The 7,802-nt window shown below is 40.1% G+C and overlaps 1 pseudogene; it reads right to left on the bottom strand.

Moving 5' to 3' along the window:
- The window catches only part of LOC124008371, a 33,304-nt pseudogene extending 29,830 nt beyond the window's left edge, over positions 1-3,474 (bottom strand).
- Between the last annotated feature and the right edge of the window lie 4,328 nt (positions 3,475-7,802).

Below are 7,802 nucleotides of genomic sequence, written 5' to 3'. Positions count from 1 at the left end.
TGGCAGAACGGGTGTGTTCCTGTGTTGCTCTGTGCAGGCGGAGAGGGTGAGCTAATGGCTGACAGATGTTTAGAGGAGGAGGAGACACTCTAGGACAAGACATTCTTAAGCAGAGCACACAGGTGAATAGGGCCACGCTACTAGCACCCAATAAACGTACAGTTCTAAACAGTTATAGACCATTCTGTTAATACAAGACAACCTTGCTGTAAATATCCTTTCTACACCACAAGATTGTGTTTATCAGTAGGCGGTTATGCACTCATTTGTGCTGTGTTCCTTATCAGCCATCCAGGCCACAGCTTCAGTCATCCAGACCACATTTTGAGACTAATTGCCCCCCTAATAGGGCTAGAAATTGGCTGGTCTCCTTCTCTCTCTCTCTCCCTTTCTTTCTCTCGCTCTCCTTCTCTCGCTCGGGGAAACATGCCAGACAGGGAGAGACCAAAAAAGTGTTAAACAAATCCAAATATATTTGAGATTCTTCAAAGCAGCCACCCTTTCCCTTGATGACAGCTTGCACACTCTTGGCATTCTCTCAACCAGCTTCATGAGGTAGTCTCCTGGAATGCATTTCAATTAACAGGTGTGCCTTCTTAAAAGTTAATGTGTGGAATTTCTTTCCTTCTTAATGTGTTTAAGCCAATCAGCTGTGTTGTGACAAGGTATACAGAAGATAGCCCTATTTGGTAAAAGACCAAGTCCATATTATGGCAAGAACAGCTCAAATAAGCAAAGAGAAACGACAGTCCATCATTACTTTAAGACATGAAGGTCAGTCAATACGGAGGATTTCAAGAACTTTCAAAGTTTCTTCAAGTGTAATCGCAAAAACCATCAAATGCTATGATGAAACTGGCTCTCATGAGGACCGTCACAGGAATGGAAGAAGCTGAGTTACCTCTGCTGCAGAGGATAAGTTAATTAGAGTTAATTGCAGATTGCAGCCCAAATAAATGCTTCACAGAGTTCAAGTAACAGACAGATCTTAACATCAACGGTTCAGACGAGACTGCGTGAATCAGGCGTCATGGTTGAATTGCTGCTAAGAAACCACTACTAAAGGACAACCACTACTAAAGGACAAGCATGGGCTAAGAAACGCAAGCATTGGACATTAGACCTATGGAAATGTGTCCTTTGGTCTGGTGTCCAAATTTGAGATTTTTGGTTCAACCGCCGTGTCTTTGTGAGACGAGGTGTGGGTGAACGGATGATCTCCGCCTGTGTATTTCCCACCGTAAAGCATGGAGGAGAAGTTGTTATAGTGTGGGGGTGCTTTGCTGGTGACATTGTCTGTGATTTATTTAGAATTCAAGGCACACTTAACCAGCATGGCTACCACAGCATTCTGCAGCGATAAGCCATCTCATCTGGTCTGGGCTCTGGGGGACTATCATTTGTTTTTCAACAGGACAATGACCCAAAACACCTCCAGGCTGTGTAAGGGCTATTTTACCAAGAAGGGGAGTGATTGAGTGCTGCATCAGATGCACTGGCCTCCACAATCCCCCAACCTCAACCAAATTCAAATGGTTTGTGATGAGTCGGCCCGCAGAGTAATTGAAACATTTACATTTAACATTTAAGTCATTTAGCAGACGCTCTTATCCAGAGCGACTTACAAATTGGTGCATTCACCTTATGACATCCAGTAGAACAGTCACTTTACAATAGTGCATCTAAATCTTAAAGGGGGGGGGGGTGAGATGGATTACTTATCCTATCCTGAAAAGCAGCAAACAAATGTTCATCATATGTGGGAACTCCTTCAAGACTGTTGGAAAAGCATTCCAGGTGAAGCTGGTTGAGAGAATGCCAAGCGGGTGCAAAGCTGTCATCAAGGCAAATGGTGGCTATTTGAAGAATATCGAATATGAAATATATTTGTTTGACACTTTTTTGGTACTAAATGATTCCATGTGTTATTTCATAGTTTTGATGTCTTCACTATTATTCTACACTGTAGAAAATAGTAACAATAAAGAAAAACCCTTCAATGAGTAGGTGTTCTAAAACTTTTGACCGGTAGTGTATGTATGTGTGTGTGTGTGTGTGTGTGTGTGTGTGTGTGTGTGTGTGTGTGTGTGTGTGTGTGTGTGTGTGTGTGTGTGTGTGTGTGTGTGTGTGTGTGTGTGTGTGTGTGTGTGTGTGTGTGTGTGTGTGTCTACGCTTGTGCATGTGTGTGTGCACACTTGCCTAACTGTAGTGCTTGTGTGTGTGTGTGGTTGAGGTGCGACAAAAAAAAATCCTCATTGTCTTTCCCAATTGTTTGTTATATTGGTCTATTTTCTCTGGGACCATCAATCACCTCTCTGGCCACAACAGCACAAGACCAGTTCATTAACAACTGCCATGAACCTAGCCAGAGCCACCAACATGTCAGCAATACTACACTGGAGGTCAATGACCAAAGTGGCAGGCTCTACAAACAACTGTGAACAACTGTTCCTGCATGGAAACCAATCAGAAGTAGTTTACTGGCAACAGGGGTGAAAAACCCCCCTCCCCCCAAAAAAACAATGCTGAAGTGAAGTACATCATTCAACAGCAGTGATCAGGATTTGCTTGATATAAATGGAAGGCAGACATCACATTAATTATCTTCTGATGTTCACCGAAATATATGAGTCTGTATGATAAAGACGATTCATAGAGATACTGATGGTTTGGAGCCAATTAGAATATGCTGCTATTTCATTGGCACATAATGTACACACAACATGCACTCAAAGGCACTGGTTTAGTGAATGTTGACATTACATCTTTGAAGCTGGACAGATGTGCAAGGCTCCGCCTCTTCTTTTTCTGAACTCTGTCTTCTTTAAATGACTGTGTTTAGTTATTTAATATAAACATATACACGCATCAGACTGTCCCAAGTTAAATTGACCAATCAGACAAGCACGTTGCTGTTGGATTATGTACAATAGCCAAATAATTACAAAGTACATTTTTGGGGAAAAAAAGGAAAACCTTTGTTTGTCAACAGACGAATTGTCCTCTAGAGCGTATATTTTTTTTAAATCTAAATAATAAAAAGCATTTACCTCGGCATGACAGCAAACGACTGCGACTAGTAGACACAAAAGGACACTTCGAAACATCTGCGGAGAATACAAATAATACAGTTGCTTCAGTGACAGCCTGACAGTCAAAACATAGCAAAACGGAAGAAACCTAAGTATTTATGAAAACGATGTCTTCCTTTTTTCCAAAACGTACCATGTTAGCGGGTGATGACCCAAAGGCAAAGGGGAGACGGCAGTGTTCCGACTGAGACAAAGGAGGAGAGGAAAATTAGATTGGCGAAATCTGAGCACCACGGAGGAATTTTCCCCGTCTGTCTCCCCCTTCTATGACTTGGCCAATAGAGCTCGATGCACTCGAATCGGGACAGAGAAACTGCAGCAAGAAGTGAAGTGTTCAAGGACGGACAAACGACGTGGAGAGAGTTGATTCAACGTTTAATGTTATCAAAAAATACATGTGGAATCCATGGTTCCTTAGTTGACTTACTCAGGAACCATGGATGGCATGGTTACGCAGGAGGTTTAAATTTTAAAAATCCCTCCCAAATTTCTGTGTTTAAAAAAAATATATATCATAGGCTAATCCTATCATAATAAGTACACAACAATATGTGCTATTCCACATTGATTCAAATCTTTTAATATCTTAATAGTTTATCAAACGTGCAAAGTCTAGTGCACAGTGGCTTCGCATGTAGATGTCAGTTTGTCCGTCATGGGATATAAAGAATGCAGCACCGCCCTCTGACGGTAAGTTATAACACCTACCGTAGATGTACAGTAAGTAAAGTAGTACACCTGACAAGATAATGATGTAGATCATAAATCAAATTGTATAGATTTATTGATTTTGAAGAATGCACGCATATACGACACAATGCAAAAAAGAAAAGAAAGAATGTGCTATTTTAAATCGATGCATTACTGTAAAAAAAATGTACATGAAAAATATTTTAACTCTTCTTGCACAAAAAAAATGGCACCTTAAATTCCTACTACTAACAACTCAAATAAGAACTTCCAATATTTTGTTTACCCAAATGTATGTTAATTTTTGGACATTAACACATCTGAACAAATTATGGTAACTGTGTGTCTAAACATGAATATTAAATTACAGTCCTTTTTTAAATCGCTTTGGTACTATTTTGACTAGTATGTGGTACACTTTCAATTTCACAATGCTTCGTACAAAACTCAAAACAGATCTTCAAAGAGACTATTTTTCAAAAGTTTAAGCACATTTTCAATTGACTAAGTACACCACACAAAATCAAACAGAATTTTTTTCACCAAACCTAATAAGTGTTTCATCTAGAAATACCTTTCATATAAAGAAATTACCTTTCACAATGCAATGCTCACAATACTTTTCATATGATTATTTTCTTATTTGTTTAAATACATTTTACCATAATTTAATCCAACTGCAATTAGTTGTTAATCACTTATCCGTTTGGTAAACATATAGATTTTAAACTGTTTTGTCTACTATATATGGATTTTGAGAACTACAGAAATAAAATGTGTGTTTGTAAAGTATAAACATCTAAATGACATGTATGATACAAGATACTCATACATAATGACTACTCGTTATTGCTAACTGATTTCACATAGTGGTAACCACAATTGGTCACCATAAAAGAGGGTGTGTGAACATCTGCAATTATGTTTAATGTAGAGCAGGGTAGACAGCAAGGGAGAGGAAGAAATCAAAGAGCTAGAGGACAAAGGGCAGTACAGCACTATATACTGTATTACTGTTAGAATATGATGCACATACTACTTCACAATATCATATTGGAACTACTCTGTAAAAACAACTAACCAAAATATATTTTTAGAGGGTGGTTGTGCTTGATGCTGCTGTGAACCATCACAATAATATCTTTGTTGATGAAGCAGGCTTCAAAAACTGGCCAAACCTCGGCGCCGTGGGCAGAACCCCATCGGGCCAACAGGTGACCTGGACAACGTGGAGGAAACATCTCCAGCTATCTCTGAAGATGGTGTGGTAGGACGTAGGCCATTACTTGGGTCCTAAAATGCTGCACACCTAATTGTGTTTATCAATGTAATTGAGCAGGCCTGTCAAGGTGACGGGGTCATGTTATTGTGTGGGACAATGTCAGGTTCAACCATGCAGAGGTGGTTCAGGCATGGTGTCGGGCCCATCCCCGATTCGTGACCCTATACCTGCCCCCATGCTCTCCTTCCCTCAAATCCTATTGAGGGTTTTTTTTATCAGCATGGGGGTGGAAGGTGTACGATCGCCATCCCCATGAGCGTGCCACCCTCCTTCTGGCCATGGATGAGGCATGCGATGACGTCAATGCAGACCAATGTCAAGCTTGGATTCGCCATGCCTAAAGGTTTCCCCATGGTGCATGAACAATGAAGACATTCACTGTGATGTGGATTAGAAGTTATGACCAAATGCTCAAGACAGGCTTGGTGCAATGCTAAATGTTATGTTTTAGTTTCATTCATTTCATTTGTTACATTTGATTACAGACAGTACACCTATGTTACAAATGTTTTTTTTTTTTGCATGAATGATTGTAGAATATGTCTTCATTGATCACACCTTTGATTACACATTGGATAGATTTTATGGAAGTTATAGATTTTCTGTCAATTTTGGGGGGTACTGTAAGTTTATTGCCTAATGTGAAAACGGTATAATTTACAGTATTGTAGCATATTACATTTCTAAGGGCGATTTGAAACACCCATCTTGCATCGTTTGCTATTGGATTAACTGGTAGATATAAAACGACTAAATTGAAAAGATATCATTATGTTGTGTTTTGGTGGTTACACCAATGTTATCATGACATTTCACAATACACTTGTATTTTGAATCCATGGTTGTGCGGTGAGAGATGTTTACAATGCAAACGAATGCACAATGACAGGTTTTGAATGAAAGACTGGCGGCGATACAAGTGTGACCAGTTTGGAATGTTTTTTTTTTACTGAGAGTTGTGAAAATGTACCACATACTTGTGAAAATAGTACCAAAACGATAGAAAAGATGAACTTGAATGTGTTGCTGGTTGAGCACATTTTTTTACAAAGTTAGAGTTCCCCAAGTTTGAACTGTGTGTGTGTGCATGTGTCTGTGGGTGCGTGCTTATGTGTGTGTGGATGTTTGTCTATCTGCTGTGCTTGTGTTTGTGTCTGTGGTTGAGGAGTGACAGAATCATTTCCTCATTGGCTTTCGCAACTGTCTGTTATATTATATTGGTCAATTTTCTCAGTGGATAGATGTATGAGCACCACAGCACACAAGCCGTTAATTAACAAGCCAAACACCATAACCCTAGCCAGAGCAACCAATTTGAACAAAATTGCTTTTTTTTACATTGTAAGTATTTATTTACATATTCCTACTCTTCAAGGTCTCTATTAACAGGATTGGTGCAATATTTATCCCCCAAAAGTGTTAAGTTTCTGAAGTTAGGCAGAATATGCAGGATGGCTTACAAGGCCCCTTTTGAAATCCAGATAACGCATGCATATTGCTCTATTTTGGTTAGAAACTCAATGGCATCATTTGTATCATTTGGAGCAAATTTACAGCAACGTCTTTCATCACCAACAGTTGTTTAACAATGTAACCCTATCAATTAATTTCAGATGAAAAACCTCAACTTTGTACTTTTTTTTGCCGTGGATGTTATTGTAAATTAGCTGAGACATATGATCTGTAGATGGATAAGAGGCTAAAGAAAATTAGACCAAGTGTAGTAAGCTGAACTAGTCGGTTGGGTTGAAAATGTGCAGGCAGAGAACATGAAGATCAGCAGTTGTAACAGTTGTAATACAGGCTCTGAGAGTACCTATCACAATCGCATTTCTCAGAGATCCAGATTCATGTAACAGAACATGATTTCACATTCCACTTCCCTGGGTCTGAGTGTCTGAGTTCCACACAGTCACTATGGTCTCTTCCAGTGCTGTCAGGCTGTCCACTCCACCAATACCTGCAGCATAAACAACACAGAGAATCAGCCTGGCCACTCTCTAAGATATACATACCAAAGACATCAAAAATGGTACCCGATGCCTCTCCGCTTACCACTCGGCGTTTGGTGGTAAGGTATTTGGTAGAGTCCTGTCCAGGGGGTGTACTTGTACTGTACATCCGCTGTCTCACTCTACAGAAACAGGAGATAGGCTCAATGGCCTTTGTGCCATTTCAGCTCTGACAAGGCTTACTTTACTCTTTGGCAGAGGGTGACACTGATTTTGAAGTTACAGGCAAGGCTACCTCATCACAAGACCATGAACCGACTCATGTCCGCTACATTCATCTCCCATGAGTGACAGTCCCCCAGTTGGGCTTCACTCTCACGGCGAGTTCTGAACCCTGGTCATCAAAGGGAAAAACCAATGTCTTGACCAATAGACCAAGAGGATATTCAATTTTGAAGACGCAGACAGGTATATCTCATCATCATACCATAAGCCTGACTCATGTCTGCGGACATATATGTACATGAAAATTACAACTGAGAATCCTGTAAAACAGGACAGTGTTTGACCCATTTTACTTACCTTTGGTCTTAATGATTTGATGGCGCCGAACGGAGATGGCAGCATCGCGACAAGCTCTTAAGTAACTCTGCAGTGTATTGTTTGTTATTAGCTCAGGAATTGTTTTGTGTTATTACATACAGCCAGGAAGAACTATTGGACATTAGAGCGGCGGTAACTCACCAGAACTTCCAGAATTACAACTTCCCTGGAGCGGACCCTTGG

This window comes from Oncorhynchus gorbuscha, linkage group LG21 (assembly GCF_021184085.1).
Source record: "Oncorhynchus gorbuscha isolate QuinsamMale2020 ecotype Even-year linkage group LG21, OgorEven_v1.0, whole genome shotgun sequence".
In the NCBI taxonomy this organism is placed as follows: domain Eukaryota; kingdom Metazoa; phylum Chordata; class Actinopteri; order Salmoniformes; family Salmonidae; genus Oncorhynchus; species Oncorhynchus gorbuscha.
Note: the sequence above shows the minus strand (reverse complement) of the source record. Positions and strands in the feature narration are given on the sequence as shown.